This window comes from Muntiacus reevesi, chromosome 5 (assembly GCF_963930625.1).
Source record: "Muntiacus reevesi chromosome 5, mMunRee1.1, whole genome shotgun sequence".
NCBI classification, from domain to species: Eukaryota; Metazoa; Chordata; class Mammalia; order Artiodactyla; family Cervidae; genus Muntiacus; species Muntiacus reevesi.
In genome coordinates this window covers 94065710-94083719 of record NC_089253.1, presented here as the reverse complement: position 1 = coordinate 94083719, position 18010 = coordinate 94065710, and positions in this window count along the sequence as shown.

The window sequence follows — 18010 nt, the reverse complement described above, 5'->3', positions numbered from 1 at the left end:
CATCCTTTTCACTCCCCGAGCCTCATACTCAGGTCTCCTCCTTGTAGACCTGCTCCTTCATTTGAAATCTGGGGAGGGAACTTCTGTAAATACAGAGCCCTCACGAAGCCATCAAGCAGCCTCTCTCATAAATTTTCAGGGACATTTTTCATGCCATAAAGGTTGTGTCATGATCATTGCCCAGCTTGATTGCCAGCTTGGAGTGTTTGCCGGGTGAGAAAGGAAAAGATAAATCATGGGAAACGCAGCTTCATTATCATGTGACATTTAAGGATAATTTACACCCGACATCACGCCACTTCTGCCGTGGAAGTAGCGTTGCCGGGAGTCTCTGTCTTAGCCACTACCACGACTGTGTCAAGAGAATGGAAATAAATTGATCCAACTGAGTTCTCTGTGCATTTTTATTGCCTATTTATCAACGTGAGTGAATAATAATACACATGGCATTACTTACTGGTCCTGGAATGGGGGTAGAGCTGCAGCAGGGAGCGGATTCCCTAAGTTTTTGGAGGAATTATCCTTGGAAAGAAAGGATGGTGGTCCTTGATCACATCCAGGTGCTGCCAGGGTCTGGAGTCTGTCTGATGTTTGACTTTTTATGTGATAATTTCTACAAATGGTTAGCATGAGATTCCTTCCTCCCAGCACTTGAAAAGACACTATTTTCCCTTCACTCAAGTTGAATGCCCCCTTCACACCTTGCTGACCTGAAATGCAGCCAAGAGCTCGCTTACCACTTCTGCAGCTGCTATAGCTCTGGTGAGACTCCAATACCATCCCCCACTCTGTGGGTGTGTGTGCATACTTTCCACCATGTACATACATGCGGCTTTATAAGTGTACATTTTTCCCCCTCACAGCTAGATAGCATGCTCCTCGAGGCTAGGGTCCCATTTTTATTCTGTTTGTTTTGAATCCTCCAGGTTAAATTGGGGCCATGCCCTCTCAGAAAGAAGTTTCCTGTAATTTCACCTTGCTGAAAACTTGACCCTGGTGAAACCAGGGGTACGAGCATGAAACAAAGGAACTGGGAAGACAAAATGAAAAGAGGGAGTAGAAGAAGTGGGGATGCTGAGGGGTGTTCCATGTGGGGGCCCCTCTTCTTAGGAGAGAAAGACACCAATTGACCAACAGATAGAAGAGAATGATGCCTCTCATTAGGAAGAGTCACCTAATGTGTCCAGATGAGCTGCCTCCAGAACCACAGATAGAGTTTACCCCATCACAGCCCCTTCATGGCAAATAGATGGGGGGAAAGTGGAAATAGTGATAGACTTTATTTTCTTGGGCTCCAAAATCACTGCAGACAGTGCCTATGGCCATGATATTAAAAGACACTTGCTCCTTGGAAGAAAAGCTATGACAAAGCAGAATAGCATCAGAAGTGGAGACATCACTTTGTTGACAAAGGTCCAAATAGTCAAAGCTATGGTTTTTCCAGTAGTCATGTACAGATGTGAGAGCTGAACCATAAAGAAGGATGAGCACTGAAGAACTGATGTTTTCAAAATGTGGTGCTGGAGAAGACTCTTGTGAGTCCCTTGGACAGCAAGAAGATCAAACCAGTCAATCCTAAAGGAAATCAACCCTGCATATTCATTGGAAGGACTGATGCTGAAACTGAAAGTCCAATGTTTTGTTTACCTGATGAGAAGAGACAACTCATTGGAAAAGACTCTGATGCTGGGAAAGATTGAAGGCCGGAGGAGAAGGGAGTGACAGAGGATGAGATGGTTAGATGGCATCACTGACTAGATGAACATGTGTTTGAGCAAATTCCAGGAGATGGTGAAGGACAGGGAAGCCTGGTGTGCTGCCATTATGGGGTTGTAAAGAGTCGGACATGACTGAGCAACTGAACAGCAACATCACAGCCACAGATCACACACACACACACATCCTCAGATCACAACCCATCCTCCTCTGGTCACTCTCATAGGCTGTGGGCTTCTGTCCAGTTACACTGCTTGGGCAGCTCCTGGGAGCTTCTTAGAGGCTGACCTGGGGTCTCCTATCCTTGACCAAAGACTCAGTTTAGGTCAGAGAAGTCCAAGGACTCGGCATTTCCAACAAGACCCTGTTATCCCAGGATGGGCAGCTCCTGCTCCAGCCTGGGGTCAGGGGTGCTGGATTAGCTAATCCCATTTCTTTTACTGCCTCCAAGAGGGGTCTCGGGAAGGTTGTGTAAGCTCATGAAGCCTACAGTCTCCTCTTCACAGACGGCATGAAGATTCAACAAAAGGCATGAAGATTCAAGGAGACACACCTGCGAGAAACACATAGAGCAGCTCCACTGAGAACCTGCTCAATGCACAGCTTCCTAGGGCTCTGCCCCCACTAGGACTTTTTCACTGACCCCCATCCCTGCCCCATAGCCTCAGTCTCAGCCTCACCTTCTGTATCAGATGCTGTTGGACCCCTCAGCCTCTAATCGTGTGGATCCATTTCACCTATAATCCTGGCCCCATTGCTCTTCCTCACAAAAGAACCTGATGGGAGCATCCTTTTGTTGCAACGTGGCTGTGATAGGCATTGCTGTTCTGTGACAGTAGCATGATTCGGTCGCTGTTTGGACTTGTAACTTGGGCAGAAGACCCATTCAGCTCTGAGCAGAGCTGAGCACAGGGAGATTCAGGGTCCCCACAACCGTGAAGCCCAGGCCAGTGATCGAGCTGGTGGGAAAAGAGTAGAGGACCACACCCAGGTTCTGGAGAGGGGTGCTGACAATAGGGCGCATGCATTTCCAGGAACCCATCACCACCCACCATGGCCAGACCCAAGCATCATAGGCTAAGGCTGGGGCCATTTCCCACAGATCATGGAGAGGAGCTGACTAAGCAGCAGCTGCAGCTCCTCCATCCAGAGGTGACACCCAAATAGCTCAGAGAACGATCAGTGATGGAGCAAGACGCCCACGGATGCAACAGGCCTCACTTCAGGTCTGTATTTCCAAGGGTGAAATGAGAACGGAAAGCCAGCCAAGAGAAATTAATTAAGGCAGTGTACCCTGAACTGTATGTTTCTGTGCAAATGGATGCAAGGCCAGGGAGCCATGAAGTGGTAGATAATTGCCTTGGGGAATGTGGGGAACTTGTAATTTAGTGAAAGAACAGCCAGGGGGAATTGGGGAGAACACCAGAAAGCAAGACAAAGAAGTCCAGTGACAAACTCCAGGGGGACTTCCCAATGTCCCAAGGTGCTAAGCGGCAGGTAGAAAACTGAGCTTCAGCTACCCTGAGAGAGCAGATGGCATCAGAGAGCCTCTCACTTGTAGGGCAGCAAGTGGAGACAAGGAACATGGTCCCTGAATTATTTTCCCCATATTCTCTCCCTGCCAGCTTGCCTGCAATCTGTGCCCCATCCTCCAGCCTGAGGCCTCCTTTCCCAGTTGTTGTGGAATCAAGGACCACACATGACAATCCATCATCTAGTCTTTAGGTTTGCAGATGGGAAAATAGTGGGAGGAACCGGGACCTCTTAGGGTCAGGCTGTGAGGTCGCTGTAGATCTGGACTGGAGCCCAGGCTCTAGACTCACCCTCATCCAGAGGCTACAGAGTTACAGAGCACCCTCTGTGCCCCTGTCGTTGTCTAGTGCCAAAGGCAGATGGCTGACCAAGGATGGTGGATACCTCAAGAGTGGGACATGTGAATTGGGGGCAGATAAACAACCCATGGCTGGAAGTCCGCGCTGGTCCCGGACACGGCATCTATTGGGGTGAAAGTGTGATGGAGGGCTCTCCAGGAACATCCCCTGCAAGGGGGGAAGGGCAGCTGACCATCACAGGCAGACTTGGCCTTCTCCCTACGAGAAAAGAGAGAAAGCAGCTGCTTCCCGGCCTCCAGGAGCACAGTCCCAAGGGCAGGAGGGGGCACGAGCTGTCAGCATTGATGCAGCATGATGAAGGGGACACAGAAAAAGCTGCCATGAGAATAAAGATGCAGGAGACAGGACCTGGGATGTGTTACAGCTTTGGGGTCACACATGCAAACTTCAGTTGTCTAACAAAAGCACATCATCAAAGACTAACTCCCAGAGGAAAAGATTGTCCAGAAAGACAGACTCTGCCAGGAGCCCTGCCCAGTCCCTCTTCTTGGTCCCCCGCCAGAGTCCACTGCCTGGCTGTGGGCTCTTCCTACACCAGTGCCTTATGGCAACTATGATCCTTGAAGGTTCCCCATAAAGGGGCCTGTGCCAGTCCAGGTTGGGTCTTAGGCTGGCTTAGCTGATGGAGCTCTCAACCCGGGCACCCAACCCCAGGTCCTCTTTGGCCAAGCAGACAATTCTGGAAGGAGAGTGGAATGGGTGGCAGGTGAGTGGTATGCATGGAGGCTCAAGGGTGTGAGGTGCCCATTGAACTCAGCCACTGCTCGGGCCCCCAAGTGCTGTCTCCCTGTTCTTGCCACCTAAGGACAAATAGCACCTGGGTGAGCTGGGCCAGTGGGGTCACACTGCACAGACGGGACCCCTCCCCCTCAGGCCTGGCTGGACCACCCCAGGGCTCTCCCAGCAGGGATGCCCACAAGCCCTCTGCTCATCCTGTCTGTTCAAACTTATCCTGCAGGCTGGTGATCTCTTGGGCACCAGCCTGACCAGGCCTGTGAAACCCACACAGGGTTCTCCCCAGGCGCAGGCGTCTCCTCCCTCCATGCTGTCTGAGAGGCTATCTGCCCACGTATGCTGAGCTCTCTGCTCACTCCCATGGACCCTCGGCTCCTGGGCCTGCACTCCCCATTGAAGTGGGTGTGAGGCTGAGGACTGTGGCATCAGAGGCCCCCCACTGATGACACTGAATTTGATGCTTAAACTGCTGTGTCATTTTGGCTGGTCATGGTGTCCAGTTTTTGGTCAAACATCAGCCCAGATGTCTCTGAAGATATTTTTAAATGCAATTAATGTTTAAGTCAGTATCCCTGGAGTAAGATGATCACCCTCCATAGCGTGGATGGGTGGGCCTCAGACAATCAGGTAAAGACATTGAGAGGAAAAGCCAAGGCCAAGGAAGGAATTCTGCCCCCAGACAGCCTTTGGAATGAGCTGAAACATCAGTTCTTTCGTGGGCCTCCAGCCTGCTGGCCTGCCCTGAGGATGTTGAGATTTCAAACTTCCCAGCTCCATGATGGTGAGAGCCAATCTAAGTCAGAAAGAGTAAAACAAATGTCATATGTTATTGAATATATATATGGAATCTAGAAACAATGGTACTGATGAACCTATTTGTGGGGCAGGAATAGAGGCACAGACTTAGAGAATGGACTTGCGGACACAGGGAGGTAAGGGGAGGGTGGGACAAATTTGGAGATGGGGATTGGCGTGTATGTGCTACCATGCGTAGAATAGATAGCTTGCAGGAAGCTGCTGTGTAGCACAGGGAACTCAGCTCAGTGCTCTGGGATGGCCAAGATGGGTGGAATGGAGTTGGTGGACGGAGGCTCAAGACGGAGTGCATATATGTACACATACGGCTGATTCACGTTGTTGTATGGCAGAAACCAACACAACATTGTTAAGCAATTCTCTTCCGATAAAAAAAATGAAAACAAAACAAATAAAAATCTCTCTGTCTCTCCATATACATAAATGTGGATTTCATATACACACATCCTATTTGAGCTGCTTCCCTGGAGACCTGACTACTGCACCCCACCCCCACCCCCATGTCCAAGAGCAAACCCTCTCTTACACTCAGAGGCCAGAACTCATCAGATGCAGATTTGCCTGACAGATGCCTTTTGGTTTCACTCAACTTTTGAAATTAAAAGGTTCTTGCTGCTTGGAAGGAAAGCTATGACAAACCTAGACAGCATACTAAAAAACAGAGACATCACTTTGCTGACACAGGTCCATATAGTCAAAGCTATGTCTTTTTCAGTAGTCATGTATGGATGTGAGAGTTAGATAATAAAAAAGGCAGAGTGTCAAAGAATTGATGTCAAAGAATTGAATGGTGGTGCTGGAGAAGACTCTTGAGAGTTCCTTGGACAGCAAAGACATCAAACCAGTCAATCACAGAGGAAATCAACCCTGAATATTCATTGGAAGGACTGATATTGAAGCTGAAGCTCTAATATTTTGGTCACCTGATGTGAACAATTGACTCATTGGAAAAGATCCTGATGCTGGGAAAGATTGAGAGCAGAAGGAGAAGAGAATGACTGAGGATGAGATGGTTGGATGGCACTGCTGACCCAATGGACATGAGTTTGAGCAAACTCAGGGAGATAGTGAAGAACAGGGAAGCCTGGTGTGCTGCAGTCCATGGGGTCGCAAAGAGTTGCACACGACCTAGGGACTGAACAACAAGATCAAGCCATGTTAGACAGCATGGGCCCTAATCAAATATATCTGGCATCCTCATAGAAGGAGAAAATCTGAACTCAGACACTCATGCAGGAAGATAAATACAGAGGTCTGGGTGACGCTTCAACAAAGCCAAGGAATGTCAAAACTTGCCATCAAATTGCCAGAAGCTGGGAGGGACACCTGGAACAGACGCTCCCTCCCAGCCTCAGATGGTATGTACCTGCCTACACCTTGATCCCAGGATCACAACCTCCAGAGCTGTAAGACAGTAAGCTTCTGTTGTTTAAGCCACCTGGTGTGTGTACTTTGCTGCCCCAGGAAACTTACACAGCTCCCTTGAGGGAGGGATGTGAGCTGGAAGAGGAATGAGCACAATCCAGTCAAAGTAGGGCAGAGACAGAGGTGCCATCTGAGAGAACAGCATGTTTGGGGGCTTGGGAGTTGGGCCATGGGGGGTCCAGGGGCCTGGAAAGAAGGTCAGTGAGGTCAGTGCATCTGGAGCAGGGGAGACTGGGGACAATTGGAAGAGGAGCCTGGAGAGGTAACTGGGCTCAGGCCTCGTGTGGGATTTTGTCTTTATAGTAAGACCTCATTGAGAAGGTTTAGGCTGCACGGATGAGGTCACAGCTGGATTTTGACGACATCACATTGCTTACAGGTGGGGAGAGTCAGGGACTGGGACCAAGTATGGGTGTACATGCAGGAGCCAGAGTGAGACATGGAAGCCCAGACACAGGTGCCCGTGGGGATGGTGATGGATGGAGAGATGTAGGAGACAAGATGATGGAGACAGATGGAGAGATGCAGGACATGACTGGAGGGTGGGATCAGCAGGACGTGATCTTTGCTCAGAGAAGGGAAGAGGGAGATTTCTTGACTCCCAGGAGTCTTTTCTGTGACTCTTACAGGGGAAGGAAAGCTGAAAGAAAATGAGAATTTAGAGGGAATCAAGAGTTTTCATCTGAGCAGGTAAGGTGACTTGGCAACACACAAGGAGACTGTTCAAGGAAGGGATCGGTTAGAAAGCGAGAAGTTGAGAAGAGAGGCTTGGGATGTCCTGTGGGGTGAATGTCTGCTTATGGACAAGATTGTCTGGGGTGAGAATAGGAGAGGGGCCATTGAGGCAAGTTCGTTATTTCCTGATGCACAGTGAGGTCAAACAAACTGAAACATCAGAGTTTTGAGCAGAGAAAGGTTTATTGCAGGGCCCTGCAAGGAAATAGGTCGCTCCTGCCCTGAAAAGCCTCAAGCTCTGCAAAGGGTTTCACCAAATCACTTTTAAATCCAGGTGAGGGAGGGGAGTCCCAGGGTCTATGATCAGCTTGTGCACAATCCTCTGATTGGCTGACAGTAAGGTCATAGGATGGTGTCACAAGGGTTAACTGTATCAGTCCTTAGGCTCCAGGAGGCCTGGGGTTAGGCACTCAGAGTCATCAAGTATTTAACATTTTCCGTTTGCTGGAGCTGTGCTACGCTAAGTTGTTTCATTCACGTCCGACACTTTGTGACCCTATAGACTGCAGGCTCTTCTGTCCATGGGGATTCTCCAAGAATACTTGAGCAAGTTGCCATGTCCTCCTCCAGAGGATCTTCCTGACCCAGGGATTGAACCCACATCTCTTACATCTCCTTCATTGCCAAGTGGGTTCTTTACCACTAGTGCCACCTGGGAAGCCCGTTTATTGGAGAAGAGGAGTTTTTACATCTGCAGTACAACTCAGGAAATGTGCATCAAGTACTATTATCCAAGTACTTCAAAGAGAAGCTGCAGCAGAGGATGTGGGGGAAGGCCTGTCTGGGAAAGTCTCCATAGGGTCCCGCTCAGTTACAGAGCCAGCATAAACAGTTAGGGACCCCCTCTGCCTTTAATTTTGGGTAGAGAAAGAGAAGCCCACAAAGAAGACAGAAAGTGGTAAAGCAAGGGCTCCATGAAAGATGAGAGAACCTATTCTAGAAAGATAATGTGTCCTGGACAAGTCCCATGGGCCCAAGAAACCAGAGGGGTAGAGCTGAATAACAGAATGAGGGAATGTCATTATGGGTGGAGGTGGACAGCAGGACTCAGTTTGAGATATATCAGGTCACAATAAGGCTGCTGGACATCCAAGTGGACATGATGAGTCAGGAATCAGACGGAGAGGTTCAGAGTTCTGGAAAAGTCCAGATGGAGAGGTGGATGCTGAAGTCCTCAACATACAGACATGGTTTAAAGCAGATGAAACCACCATGAGGGTGAGTATATACAGACAAATGGAGGGGGAGAACTCCCAGGTCTGAGCACTGGTCACTCCAGTTATAAGAAGTCACATCGATAGGCGAGACCAACACAGGAGGTCACAGACACAGAGTCAAAGGCAGGGAGAGTTAGGAGGGAGTGGATCCTAAAGGGAAGTAGGGGAGAGGTCAGAGAGGGGATGGGTTCTGAAAACCAAGTAAAGGGTTTGTAGAAGAGAAATTGTCAGTGTTGAACTCAGCTCTGCTGATGAATCAAGAGAGACAAAGGTTGAAAACTCAGCATTGGGCTCAGAACCTCATAAGTCTTGGTCAGAAACAGAACCAATAGGAGATGATAGATAGATAGAAAGATAGAAATATAGATAGGCAGATAGATATAAATTAGATAGATAGAAATATAGAAAGATAAATAGAAATATAGAAAGTGAAAGTTGCTCAGTCATGTCTACTCTTTGAAACCCCATGGACTATACAGTCCATGGAATTCTCCAGGCCAGAATACTGGAGTGGGCAGCCTTTCCCTTCTTCAGGGTATCTTCCCAACTCAGGGATCAAACCCAGGTCTCCCACATTGTAGGCAGATTTTTTACCAGCTAAGCCACAAGGGAAGCCCAAGAATACTGGAGTGGGAATCCTATCCCTTCTCCAGCAGGTCTTCCTGACCCAGGAATCTAACCAGGGTCTCCTGCATTGCAGGCAGATTTTTTACCAAACTGAGCTATGAGGGAAGCCCATAGGTAGAAATATAAATAGATGATAGATAAATAAATAGATAGATAGAACTATAGACACATAGATAGATAGATAGAAATAAGCGTGTGTGCATGCTAGGTTGCTTCAGTCATGTCAGACTCTTTGAACTATAGCCCACCAGGCTCTTCTGCCCATGGGATTCTCCAGGCAAGATTACTGAAGTGAGTTGCCATGCTGTCCTCCAGGAAATATTCCTAATGCAGGGATCCAATCCACATCTCTGATGCCTCCTGCATTGACAGGCAGATTCTTTACCACTAGTGCCTCCTGGGAAGCCCAGATAGCAATATAGATATATGGAAATATAGATAGATAGATGATAGAAAGTGAAGTCGCTCAGTCATGTCCAACTATTTGCAACCCCATGGACTGTAGCCTGCCAGGCTCCTCCGTCCATGGGATTTTCCAGGCAATAGTACTGGAGTGGGCTGCCATTTTTCCTTTTCCAGGGGATCTTCCTCACCCAGGAATTGAGCCTAGGTCTCCCACATTGCAAGCAGACGCTTTACCGTCTGAGTCACCAGGGAAGCCCTAGATAGAGGATAGTTAGACAGAAATACGGATAGATGATAGATAGATAGATAGAAATGTATTTATTTGAGGTATTGGTCCAGGTGATTATGGAGGCTTAGAAGTGTCATGATCTACAGTTTGGGGACACCGGAAACCCAGTGGCAAAGTCCTATGAATCAGGGGAGCTGACTATATTAGTCTCAGTCCACAGGCAGGACACTGATGTCCCAGCCCCTCCATCAGGCAGAGGGGGTTGAACTCTTTCTTCACCTTTCTTTTCTTCTCATCCGAGCCTCATCAGATTGGAGGAACCCATACTGGGGAGGGAGATCTTCTATACTGAGCCCACCAATTCCAATGCTGATCTCATATGAAATAATTCTTAAGCAAATATCTGGGCATCCAAAGCCAGTCTAGTTAATTACCACATAAAACTTACCATCCCACTGGCCTTTGCATTCAGCACGGCACCATTGACTCTTGTCCGTAAGGGAACAATGCTGGGGTGGTGGTGAAGATGAGAGCTGAGTGAAGTTGGATCGGGAGAGAGTTGCAGAGAAACTTTTGAGGACAAGTGCACATAGCTCCTTTGAAGAATTTCGCAGTGTGGGGAGGAAGAGACACAGGCAGCAGCTTAAAGGGCATGCTGATCAAGAGATGGTTCTTCTGAAGAGGGGAAAGGTAAGAGCTTGTCTGCATGCTGAGAGAAACAGTCCAAAGCATAGGACAAAACAGTGCCGCCTGACAGAGGAGGGAGAATGTGGCAGTGTCCTTGAGCAGATGAGAGTGAGGGGATCTGGGTGCAGAAGAAGTGGGGGTCTGGCCCTGGGGGGTGGTGGTTACTGCTCAGAGCACAGAAGTCCTTCATGGCAATAGAAGAAGTGGATTATGTGCAGGAAGAAGGTCCAACACATATAGACAAGATCAGAGGACATCTTCTCAATGAAACAGGAGGTCATGTGCTCAGCTGAGACTAACTTTAGGGGGAAAGGCTGTGCTATGCTTCGTCTCTCAGTCATGTCTGACTCTGCAACCCCATAGGCTGTAGCCCACCAGGCTCCCTCTGTCCATGGGGATTCTCCAGGCAAGAATACTGGAGTGGGTTGCCATGCCCTCCTCCAGGGGATTTTTCCCAACTCAGGGATCAAACCCAGGTCTCCTGCATTACAGGTGGATTCTTTACCATCTGAGCCACCGAGGGTAGGGAAGAGCCCATGGAGAATGGATAGGTGACTCTCCCCAGTATTCTTGGGCTTTCCTGGTGGCTCAGATGGTAAAGAATCTGCCTTCAATGTGAGAGACCTGGGTTCGACCCCTGAGTAGGGAAGATCTCCTGGAGGAGGACACAGCAACCCACTCCAGTGTTCTTGCCTGGAGAATCCCCATGGACAGGGAAGCCTGGAGGGCTACAGTCCATGAGGTCACAAAGGCAGAAAGGGTGGGGATGTAAAGAAGGAGGGAGTCACAGAAAGACCAGGAAAGTGCGGATGTGCGTGGTTCAGGAAATAAGACATGCTTCCTGGGAGCACTCAAAATCCACTCCAAACCTATGACAAGCACCAAAAAATTACAACAGGAGAGAGGAACACAATTACAACATGCTGGAGAGAGGAATAGAAAGTCAGGAGCTGAACATCCTCCTGGAAAGCAGGGGTGTGCTGGGGGAAGGGTCTGTGGTGCAGAGGTCTTCAGGGGGAGTGGTCAGCTGACAGGGGGATTCAAGGGAAGAGGGGGAGAGATGGCTGGCATGGGAAATAAGGAGCAAGAGACAGAGCAGTCTTCAGGCCACAGAGTGAGGCCCTGGGGGGATGTCAGTGTCAACAGGGACAACCAGGATGTGTTCAAAGGCAAAGGGAAGGTTCCATTCAAGAAAAAGGAAGGATGTGGTATATTTGATCCCTGACTGATCATGGGCTTCAAAAGCACAGCATATTGTCTTGGATATTGACAGGAGCAGGAGATTGGATCAGAACAGGAGGTGAAGTTAGTCTCCTGGGGATTCAGGTCTGGGGGACCAGGGATGGCTAGCAGTCCTGAGTCCCACAGTGAAGGACGTGGTAAGACTGGCCCTGACAGCCCAAAGGCAGACATGGGTAGAGAAGCAGCGGGGAGACTGGGAGCTCACCTGGCCTGGGCAGAGGTCTGGGGGTGGAGGCAAGGAGGCCAGCAGAGGCATGGTCTTACTCAGACCATGAGAAGTTTCCTGTCCCTCCTGGTTCCAGCTGTGAACATGAGGAAGGTGGTTGTGGCTCAAGTGACTGAGTGTTGGGCACCAGCTCTGCTTCTTCCTCAAAGTCATCAAGACTACGGTGGGGCTGGAGGGGCTCACTCCAGGAGTACAGGCCACCTCTCAATGTATCAGTCATCTACACTGTGCAACAAATCACCACAGTTTGAAAATGAAAGTTTCAAAGTTACTGACTCAGTCATGTCAGATTCTTTGCAATGCCATGGACTGTGGCCTGCCAGGCTCCTCTGTCCATAAAACTCTCCAGTCAAGAATACTGGAGTGGGTTGCCATTCCCTTCTCCAGGGGAACTTCCTGCCCCAGGGATCGAACCCAGGTCTCCCGCATTGCAGGCAGATTCTTTACCATCTGAGCCACCAGTTTAGCAGCTGGGAACAATACCCAGTTCTGTGGGTCTAAAGTTGGAAGGCAGTGTGGCTGGGTTCTCTGCTCAGGGTCTCATACTCACGACATCAGCCAGCTGTGTTTGAGCACAAGTTTCCTCACTCCCTCATTTAGCTGGCTGCCAGAATCAAGTGCCTTAGGGATGGGAGACTGCAGACACATCCTCTTGCTGCCTGTCATCCAGAGGTCACTTCATTCCTAGAGGCCAACATGCTGCCCTGGCCATGTGGCCCTCCATCCTCAGAGACAGCAATGGAGAATCACTCTCCCATCATTTCCCTCTCATGCTTGATGCTCTCATGCCTGGAAGAGCCACATCCCCTTTAAGGGCTCACCTGATGATGCTAGGCCCCACCTGGGTAAGCTCCCTCCTTCAAGGCCAACTAGGACATCACACATACTCTGGCTGCACAGTAGAATCTGTCATATTCATGGTCCTGGGGATTGTACAAGAAGCATACACCAGGGGTAGGAATCTTGGGGATCATCTAATGAAGAGTCCCACCCACCACACCTGGTCCCTGTTTGATGACAGCCTTGAACCAGGAAGATGAGCTGGTCCAGGCTGATAATCTCATAGGTTTTTGTATCTTTATTTCCTTGTGTGTGTGTGTGTGTGTGTGTGTGTGTGTGTGTGTGTGTTTAGTCGCTCAGTCATGTCCAACTCTTTGCCACCCCATGGACTATAGCCCACCAGGCTCCTCTGTCCACAGAATGTTCCAGGCAAGAATACTGGAGTGGGTTGCCATTTCATACTCCAGGGGATCTTCCCGGCCCAGGGATTGAACCCAGATCTCCTCCACCTCCTGCATTGCAGGTGGATTCTTTACCTGCTGAGCCATAGGGAAAGCTCTTCTACTTTTGTAAGCAAAGGTAAAGTATTCTTCTACAGGATAAGACTGGGGTGGGTGGGGCAAGCAGGCTGGGGTCCAGTGTGTGCAGAGTAGGTGGAATGGTTGAGGAAAGCATGGGAGGTTGAGCTGATCGGGGACACAGAGGGATCGCTGGCAGAGTAAGAATGGTCAGGTCTCCTTGACGACTCAGAGCAGGACCAGCAGGCCTGCAGGACCAAGTGAAACATGAAGGAGTGAAGCTCTTTCTTTATTTAGCCTGTGTTCATCTCTACATCCCACAATGCCTCATGCTTGGCACAGAGTGCATCCACAGCATCCCGAAAACTCTCTCTGCCCCACCCAGACAGACATCAGTCTCGCTTGCTAAGGAGCCTCAGTCATCAGGAGGCCCAGGCGCTTCCCTGACTATTCCTAGCTCCCCGCATCTGGATGTCAGCCTTCGAGGCCTCTCTCTGCCCGGCTGTAACCCAGCTTCGGCCGGTACATCTGGGGACTGAGGTCTGCTTTAGCAGCAACACTTTCCTCGGAAGGAGAGGACACGAAGTCCAGCTACGCCCTCCGGAGCCAGGAATGTGTTTGTGTAGGTTCTGAATTGAATAAACACACAGCATGCGGCTTGCCAAATGCCAGCACCTTCATTTTCCAATAACAAATGGCTGGTTAGAATCAATAACAGTTCCCCGCCGCAGCGCGAGGGCGGCGGAGGCGGCCTGGGCTCCTGCAAACAGCTGCTGTGCCGGAGTCCGAGGCTCCGCAGGGGGCGCAGCTGCCACTTAGCCACGCCGGCCTCACCGCTGACGCTCACTGCACAAACGCCTCCTGCTCTTCAGCTTCACAGATAAACCGGAAAATCTGCTGGGGCATGTAGGATCTGTGTAAACTGTGTTTCAGCTTAGAGGGGGCAAGTATCCAAGAGGTACAGAGGGAGGAGGGAGTATATGCATTATCCAGGCTGGAGACATAAGCCAAGACGGAAGCCTGGAACCTACTCTTAACTCAAAGTGGGTTGGGGGATCAGAATAACCTAGAGCCGTTTCTGGAACTGCCTCTTCCTAGCTGTGTGATCTTGGAAATGTTACTTAACCTCTCTGTGCCTCACATGCTGATCTATAAAGTGGGGGTTATAATAGCGACTGTCTCAGGGACATCCCTCAAACATCCGTGTGAAGCACTGGGATAGATCAGTAAACATTAGCATTATCACTGCTCCATTCACTCTCCCCAAAGTCAGCTACTGGATCCAACCATGAGCTAGGAGCTCCTTTAATGCCCCGCTGAGCTGCAGGCTCCTTATGGTGCTTCCCACAGTACCCCATACATCCCTCAACTCAAGGGGTTGCCCCCTGTTTGGGTGTTGGTTGGGCTGCTAAAATGCAACCATTGCAAAGGCAAACCGTTTCAAAACACAGTCAGCCTCAAGTGAGACGCTATGACCTGCTTCCAACCCCAGCATGACTAAAGGATTCTCTCATGTCACAGCTCCTTCATGGACAATGTAGTAACTGCCATGGGTACCAAGTCAATTACATGCCTTCACTTTATGTACCCGTTTTCTCTGGGTCCACCTTGAAAACACCAGCCTTGGTTGGGGCAGTACCATCATAGTCATCCTGGCATCTGCCTCTACCTCTCATCAACCATATGTAGATATCCTATAGGTGAATACCCACAGGATGGCTGGAGAGCCATAGGATGCATGGGTGTTCATAGGATGGATGGATTCCTATAGGACAGATGGATAGCTATGAAAGTGAAAGTCACTTAGTCCTGTCTGACTCTTTGTGACCCCATGGACTGTAGCCTGCCAGACGCCTTCTGTCCATGGAATTCTCCAGGCAAGAATACTGGAGTGGGTAGCTGTTCCCTTTTCCAGGGGATCTTCCCAACCCAGGGATTAAACCCAGGTCTTCCTCATTGCACGCAGATTCTTTATCATCTGAACCACCAAGAAAGCCCAAGAACAAGAGTGAGTAGCTTATCCCTTCTCCAGAGGGTCTTCCTGACCCAGGAATTGAACTGGGGTCCCCTGTATTGCAGGCAGATTCTTTACCAGCTGAACGACCAGGGAAACCCCATGGATAGCTATAGGATGGATGAATTTTCATAGGATGGATAAATAGTTGTACAACAAATGGATTCCTATAGGATGGATGGATGCCTGTAAGATAGATAACTAACTATAGGATGGATGGATACCCATAGGATGGATGGATTCCTAAAGAATGCCTGGGTATCTATAGGATACATGGATACCCACAGGATAGATGGATTTCTATAAATTGGATGGGTAACCATAGGATAGATGGATAGCACTTATTGTTAGACACTCAGGATAGACCTTGTCGCTCCTCTTGCTCAGAAGCTTCAGTGGTCCTGGCTAATCCAGCATAGCATTCCACACTCTTCCTTATCTGGCCCTAGTTGTCCTCCTGGCTTGGTATAGGGCCCCTTCCTAGAGACCCAGCTACACTGTCCACTGTCTGGCCCATCAGGCCACCTGCTTTGGTCTGTTCAAATTTCTTAACTTCGTCCCTCCTCTGGATAAGTTAACACATATCCTTTAAGGCTTAGCTCTGGAGGTCACCCACAGTTCCTCCAGGAGGAGCTGATGTTTCCTTCTTCTGAGAGTTCCTAGCGCTTATCACCATTGGTTGTTGGCAGTCAGGTTTCCCTCTCAATGATGAAGAAATGGAGCACGCTGTGTTCATCTCTACATCCCAAAGCGCCTATGCTTGGCACAGAGTGGGTTCACAGTAAGGATGGATGGATGGATGGATAGATGGATGAATGAGTGGATTGAGGGATGGTTGGATGGATAAATGAATGGATAGATAGGTGAACTAATTTTAGCATCATTACTCTTATGTAAGGTAGTAAAGAATAAGAGAGAAAATAAACAGTATCTAGGGATCTGCTAGGAGAAGGCAATGGCATCCCACACCAGTACTCTTGCCTGGAAAATCACATGGATGGAGGAGCTTGGTAGGCTGTGGTCCATGGGATCACTAAGAGTCGAACACAACTGAGCGACTTCACTTTCATTTTTCACTTTCCTGCATTGGAGAAGGAAATGGCAACCCACTCCAGTGTTCTTGCCTGGAGAATCCCAGGGATGGGGGAGCCTGGTAGGCTGCCGTCTATGGGGTCACATAGAGTCAGACACAACTGAAGCGACTTAGCAGCAGCAGCAGCAGGGATTCAAGGGCTCCTCTAGTTGATTCTCACAAATCATAGACTTCAGGCCTGTCATTTTCCAGCCTTTTCTCCCCTCTCCCCACCACTTTAGCCCTCTTCCCTGAGTTCTCACTCTTGTTTCCCTACCACTGACCATGAACTCTCCTGCCCTACTAGACCCTTGACACTGGTACCTCTGGACCTGACCATGTCTAGTGATCTCCATAATCATAGCAGGCAGAACCTTAGATCTCAGACACCCTAAATCACCTTCCTGCTTGTCCAGCACACTTTCCAAGGATGAAGAGGCACTGAATGGACATCTTAGTGATGAGGAGAAGGGGGAAGAAAAGAGAAAAGAAGAGGCCACATTCCCACACATGAGTTCACTGTCAGGGAGACATGGCTGTGTCAGGGCAGAGGAGAAAGGAGCATGTCCTTATAAGATGCAGGAGGATATTCTTGGGACTTGTGTAGGGAAATCCCTGGGGAAGTTCTCATTCACTGAGAGCCAAGAATATGTCCCATGTCTTCAACGTCTCCTAGAAGAGAGGGAATATTAACCCCATTTCACAGGTAGGAGATTGAGGCACTCAGAAAGTGATAATATTCAGAATATCCTACAGTCAGTAAGGGGGTCAAGCCAAATTTAAACCCAGGTCCCTGACTCTGAAACCCATTCAAAACCCTAGCTGTGGCCCCAGAATGATATGGAGGGAAATAAATAGGAAAATAGTTTAAAAAAAGAAAAAAAAGGAGAAGGGGATGCAAAAGGCAGGGCAAATCCCTCAGCTCTTTGCCGTGGATGTCCACTCGTTCTCTTGGCTGAAACCACAGGGGAACATGTGAAAAGCAGCCGGTGCTGAGCCTGTGGAGTGGGAACATTCCATGGAGCCACATAGCAGATGCTGGGTTTCCTGCCGCCCTGAGATGATGTTAGCCCAGCATGTGACAGCGATTAATAGCGTATTTCTCAAATCAGCCCATTAGAAATAATCATGCAGGCAAACACGGGCCATTAATCTGCCTTGGAACCCAACCTGCACAGGCTGACAAGAGGACAAGGGGATGAGATTCTCAGAGACGCCCAAGGCAGGGGATTTTTGTGCACAGAGAGAACATTGCTGTGAAGTGGGAAGAACCAAAGATGTCCCCAAAGTGCATCCTGGGCAGGATCCACAGGAGGCCCAGGAACCAAGTGACTGCAAGGGGCCCTGGGCTTTCTTCCTAAGAACCAAGGACAGCTCCATTCAAAGGCAGCAGCCTGCAGCACTGCACTGTGAAGGACTTTGAGCCCATGATCAGTTACTCTTTCTGTCTTGGGTGATGGTGGGACGTAAAAGGTACAGGTACCCTGAATGTGATGTCCCTGGACCCAGTGCTATGCGGGGGGCAGGAGGGAGCACCCGCCCCAACAGGGTGGAGACTTTATCATTGACATTGTAAAACATCATCTCTACATGGTAATAAGGGGGACATGAACTTAGTTTCCTTATTTTTCTTCAATTCTCTGTAGAAAATATTCTGCCCTCTTGTCTGCTCGG